Source organism: Symphalangus syndactylus, chromosome 1 (genome assembly GCF_028878055.3).
Source record: "Symphalangus syndactylus isolate Jambi chromosome 1, NHGRI_mSymSyn1-v2.1_pri, whole genome shotgun sequence".
Lineage (NCBI taxonomy): Eukaryota > Metazoa > Chordata > Mammalia > Primates > Hylobatidae > Symphalangus > Symphalangus syndactylus.
This window is the reverse complement of record NC_072423.2, coordinates 151,676,059-151,682,636: the sequence shown is the minus strand read 5'-3', so window position 1 is coordinate 151,682,636 and position 6,578 is coordinate 151,676,059.

Here is a 6,578-nt window from a genome sequence, read left to right as displayed (position 1 = left end):
TGAGCCTAGGAGTTTGAGACTATCCTGGGCAACATAGTGAGACTCTGTCTCTACAAAAAAGAGAAAGGAAAAATTAGCCAGGCGTGGTGGTGCACATCTGTAGTCCCAGCTACTTCGAAGGCTAAGGCAAAAGGATCACTTGGGCCCAGGAGGTCAGAGTTTACAGTGAGCTGTGATCACGCCATCACACTCCAGCCTGAATGACAGAGCAAGACCCTGTCTCAATTTTTTTTAAAGGACAATGTAAAGATGTCAAGTAATGAAAACAGAATTCAAAACACATTGTTTTAAAAATAATGAATAGCAATACAGTAATGACAGAAGTGATTGTTTTGATGAATGGGATTATTGTTTATTGTTTTCCTCAAATTTTCTAAATTTTCTCTATTTGTGTAACTGACAAATTTTTAAATAACAAACAAAAGATTAAATAACAAAAACAGCTGTATATATCGGACTTCACTGCCAACATAGCAAACACTTTGGACTACTCTTTGCATATGTTATCGAATTTAATCTGCACATTAACTCCATAAGTCACTACCAGTATGGTCCCAATTTTGCAATAGAGGAACTGAAGCCACAAGAAATGTTAAGTTCTTCACCGAGGTACACGGCCAGGACCATGGCAGAGGGCGTTTCGATCCATAAATGTCTGACTATAGAATCCAACATTTAAACCACTGGGCTAAAAAGCAAAGAATAAGTGAAAGAAATAGTAATAGCAAGTAACATTTCATGAGAGAAATGAGTGGGTAAGGCAATTGCCCAGGAAATCACAATGAGGGGAGAAATGAATACAGCTCATAAATTCAAAACCAAAAGTCCACAGCCTTCTGGATGGCACAGGGCTTTTGGTATCTTATTTTAATGTTTAGATATTCAACATTTTAAGAGCTCACTCCTTTGTGGTCAAGCCCCTTGAAACAATGAGCTTTATGCGTAGGTTGTTTTCGTGCCTAATGATCCGTGGTAGAAGAACTTACTGGCTTGGTGACCTCTGTCTCCTGGCGACAGTGAGGCCCACATGGTCTTCCCAGCATCCCTGTGGTTATGTGGCAGTTTATCAAATGGCCATAAGCACAATAGTGAATCAGTATTGAATGACAATAATTTCAAAGGTAAGTTCAAAAATAAGCTCTTTGTAAAATTCCTTTCATGAGTCATACCACAAGAATAAAAAACAGATTTTGTGAGAAAGGAGGTACTTCTCTCACACAAATGACAAGTTTTTATATATAATAATAACTTAGAATTGCTAACCTCCACATGCAGGAATGAAACTATTCTGCACAAGGTCATCAGCAATTCAGCTCTGATCTTTCTATCCGTTTTGAAGAATCTTTCCTTCATCTGAGGTCAATGTTTGTAGGATCAGAATAACATCCTGCATTTTTAATGAGCTTTTCAAATCACTTATTTTGCAAAAGGTCATGCCTCCTGTGTTATTTTTATTTCATTTTGGAAGGAAAGTTAAATGTTTATAGCTCAATGAACAATTTTAAGTTCTAAAAGCTGCTGTTCAAAGGAAATACATTAGAGTTTGTGTGTATTCTGTAAACTTGCATTTGGGAGAGAATATCATGTGCATATGTGTCCACATGGTGATCATAATTCCTCTAATATGATACCCTTGGATTTAATCATACCATGTTAGTTCAATTGGACTTAGAGTTCTAATTAATTTAAAATTCTAATACAAATTTTAATGAATTCCTAAGCAAAAGACTTTCCTTGTTCTTGAATAGGACATTTCAACATCATAATGATGTGAGTTCTCCCTGAGTTTAGTTATAAATATATTACAATCACAGTTTTTAAAATAAGCTTTTTTTTTTTCTGGAGGTAGGCAAGTGGTAACAACATTCTTATAAAAAAATAAATAAGCAAGAATAGCTAGGGAAGGTCTGAAAGGGAGGAACTGTGAAAGTGATTAGCCTTCTTAGGTTGCAAAACATACTACAAAACCTCTGTAATTAAAGTAGTGTGGTATTGGCATATAAATAGATAAACAGACCAATGGGAGTGGAATAAAACTCTAGATCTTAACTGCATGTGGAAACTTAGAGTATGATAAAAGGAACATTTCAAATTACTAAAGCAAAGGTGGATTTTCAAATAAATGGTATTGAGACAACTGGTAGCCATTTGGAGAAAGATGAAATTAGATCCATTCCTTACACCAAACACACATAGATTCACACATGCACATTCACACACGCACACAGAGGCACACACACATGTACACACGAAGATCAGAGCTCTAAATATAAGAAACGAAACCATGCAAGTACTAGAAGAAAGTAGGGGCCGGGCATGGTGGCTCATGCCTGTAATCCCAACACTTTGGGAGGCTGAGGCGGGCAGATCATGAGGTCAAGAGTTTGAGACTAGCCTGACCAACATGGTGAAACTCTTTCTCTAATAAAGATACAAAAATTAGCCAGGATTGGTGGCGGGCACCTGTAATCCCAGCTACTCGGGAGCCTGAGGTGGGAGAATTGCTTGAACCCAGGAGGCAGAGGTTGCAGTGAGCCAAGATTGCGCCACTGCACTCCAGCCTGGGTGACAGAGCAAGACTCCATCATGAAAAAAAAAAGAAAGCAGAAAGCAGGAGTTACTTCCTCTATCATATGGATGTTGGAGAAGGCAAACTAGGACTCCAAATCCAAATGCAATGACATAAAAGACTGATAAAGTTGACTACATTAAAAGTTTTTTGAATGACAAAAATACATCATAAATGAAGTCAAAAGACAAATGACAAATATGTTGTAAGTATTTGCAATATATAGTTAATATCTCTAAGAAACTGTTGAAAATTGAGAGGGGAAAAAGAAGACCAAAACTCTACAGAAAAATAGGAGAAGACATAACAAACAATTAAAACACAATAAAACATATAAAAATGTCCTTTAAACCTATGAAAAGATATTCAACTTTATTCATAATAATATACACAAAGTAAAATCTCACTGATATACTATTTTTCACCTATCAGGCAGAAATTCAAAGTTTAATGATATCTTTTGGACAAAACTGTGGGGGAAATAGACTCTCCCTCATTCATACAACACGGGGAGACATATGAAATGGTAAACCAAGTTGAATGGAATTTAGCAATATATAACAAAACTACGCATGCATTTACCCTTCAGCCAGTTCAGCAATCTCTCTTCTATAAACCTACCCTGAACATACATCTACAACAATATAAAAATACAAAAGCATAGGTTATTCATTATTTGTCATTGCAAATTATTGTCAATTGCCTACATGCTCAATATTGGAAATTTGTTTGATATTATGGTACGTACACCCAATGGAGTACTATGCAGTGGGGAAAAAAGAACAGGAAAGATCTTTATAAACATATATGGAGTTATTTTCAAAATAGTTTGTTAAATTAAAAAAATCAAAGTTCAAAAGAGTTTATGTAATACATTGTCTTTTGTGTAAGAAATATGGGGCAATAGGAAAATATACATGTATCTGCTTATTTTTGCAAAACACACATACGTACAATGAATTAAGCATAGAACAATGACATTTTTTACCTATGAGGGATGAAGGAAATAGGGTAGAAAAACTAAAGAAAAGAGTGAGATGTTTATGAGTAAATCTTCATATATAGGTATAACTCTTGAAAGGAGGTCAACAAATTAATATGTTAAATCAACAAGAATGAGGGGAAAAAACCTAAAAAATAATGTATTTGGAAATAAATGATACAAAGAGTATTACAAACAAAAAACGTACCACACTGAGGAGGAAAGTATGTACTAATACAGTGATTTGGTTTGACGCTGTGTCCCCACCGAAATCTCATGTTGAATTGTGATCCCAAGTGTTGGAGGTGTGGCCTGATGGGAGGTGATTGAATCGTGGTGGTGGTTTCTAATGGTTTAGCCCGCCCCCCCTAGTTCTGTCTTATAATAGAGTGATCATGAGATTGGGTTGTTTAAAAGTGTGTAGCGTGTAGCATGTCCCCTTCACTCTCCCTCTTGCTGGCCATGTGAAGATAGGCCTGGTTCCCCTCCACTATCCTGAGGCCTCTCCAGAAGTAGAAGCCTGTAGAGCCCACAGAACCATAGCCAATTAAACCTCTTTTCTTTATAAATTACCCAGTCTCAGGTAGTTCTTTAGAGCATGCGGCAATACAGATAGAACAGACTTACACATGGGTAGAATGAACTAATGCAGAAAATTGGTACCAGACAAGTGAGGCGTTGCTATAAAGATACCTGAAAATGTGAAAGCAGTTTTGGAACTGGGTATTGGGCAGAGGTTGAAACAATTTGGAGGGCTCAGAAGTGGACAGGAAGATGAGAGAAGGTTCGGAGCTTCCTAGAGACTTGCTGAATGGTTGAGACCTAAATGCTGATAGTGATCTAGACAGTGAAGTCCAAGCTAAGGAGGTTTCAGATGGAGAGAAACTTATTGGGAACTGGAGTAAAAGTCACTCCTGCTATGCTTTAGCAAAGAGGCTGGCGGCATTATGCCCCTGCTCTAGGGATCTGTTGAATGTTGAACTTGAGAGAGATGGTTTAGGGTATCTGACGAAAGAAATTTGTAAGCAGCAAAGTGTTCAATATGTGACTTGCCTGCTTCTAACAGCATGCACTAATATGGGTGCACAAAGTAATTATCTGAAACTGGAACTTATATTTAAAAGGAAAGCAGAGCATAAAAGTTTAGAAAATTTGCAGCCTGACCATGTGGTAGAAAAGAAAAAAACATTTACTGGGGAGGAACTCAAGCCTACCATAGAAATTTGCATAAGAGGAGCAAAATGTTAATAGCCAGCCAGGCACGGTGGCTCATGCCTGTAATCCTAGCACTTTGGGAGGCCGAGGTGGGAGGATCACGAGGTCAGGAGATCAAGACCATCCTACCCAACATGGTGAAACCCCATCTATACTAAAATTACAAAAATTAGCTGGGTGTGCTGGCACGTGCCTGTAGTGCCAGGTACTCAGGAGGCTGAGGCAGGAGAATCATTTGAACTCAGGAGGCGGAGGCTGCAGTGAGCTGAGATCGCACCACTGCACTGCAGCCTTGGCTTCAGAGCGAGACTCAGTCTCAAAAAAAAAAAAAAAAAAAATAGCCAAGACAATACGGAAAATGCCACTGAGACATTTCAGAGACCTTTTCGGTGGCCTCTCCCATCATAGGCCTGGAAGTCTAGGAGGGAAAAAATGATTTCATGGGTCAGGTCCAGGGATCTGCTGCTCTGTGCATCCTCAGGACATAATGCTCTGCATCATGGATACCTCAGCTCCAGCCATGGCTAAAAGGGGCCAAGGTATAATTCTGACCATTGCTTCAGAGGGTGCAAGGCCCAAGCCTTGGCAGCTTCTACATAGTGTTAAGCCTGCTGGTGCATAGAGGGCAAGAATGAGGCTTGGGAGCCTCCACCTAGATTTCTTTTCTTGTTTGTTCTTAAAGTGAAAGCAAGTTTATTAAGAAAGTAAAGGAATAAAAGAATGGCTACTCCATAGGCAAAGCAGCCCTCCACCTAGATTCCAGAGGATACATGGAAACACCTGGATGTCCAGGCAGATGTCTGCTGCAGTGATTACAGACTAAGTGATCACAATTAACACCAGTAATGAGGGACGGATGGGCATCGTGTACCGGCAGATACAATGCTCAAGGAGAACGTCTACTAGGGCAGTGCAGAGGGGAACTGTGTGGTCGGAGCCCCCACACCGAGTCCCCACTGGGGAACTGCCTTGTGGATCTTTGAAAAGAGGGCCACCATGATCCAGACCCCAGAATCGTAGATCCACAGACAACTTGCACTGTGTGCTTGGGAAAGCCACAGGCACTAAACACCAGCCCATAAAAGCAGGTATGGAGGCTGTACCCTTCAGAGTCACAGGGTAGAGCTGCCCAAGGCCTTGGGAGCTCATCCCTTGCATCAGTGTGGCCTGGATGTGAGACATGGAGTCAAAGGAGATTATTTCGGAGCTTTAAGATTTAATGACTGCCCTGCTGGGTTTCAGACTTGCATGGGGCCTATAGGCCCTTTGTTTTGGCCAATTTCTCTCTTTTGGAAAGAAAGTGTTTACCCACTGCCTGTACCCCCATTTTATCTTGGAAGTAAATAACTTGTTTTTTATTTTACAGGCTCATAGGCTGAAGGGACTTGCTTTGTCTCTGTTGAGATTTTGGACTTAGACTTTTGAGTTGATGCTGGGATGAATTAAGACTTTGGAGAACTGTTGAGAAGGGATGATTGTATTTTGCAATGTGAGAAGGACGTGAGATTTGGGAGGGGCCAGGGGCGAAATGATATGGTTTGGATCTGTGTCCCCACCCAAAACTCATGTTGAATTGTAATCTTGAGTGTCGGAGGTGGGACCTGGTGGCAGGCGATTGGCTCATGGGAGTGGTTTCTAATGGCTTAACACCATTTCCCTAGTGCTGTCACATAATGAAATTATCATGAGAACTGGTTGTTTTAAAGTGTGTAGCACTTCCCCCCTTAACTCAATCTCAGTGTCTCTCCTCTCTCCTCCTTCTTCCTCTCCTTCTCTCTCTCCTCCTGGCCATGTGAAAAGGTGCCTGCTTTT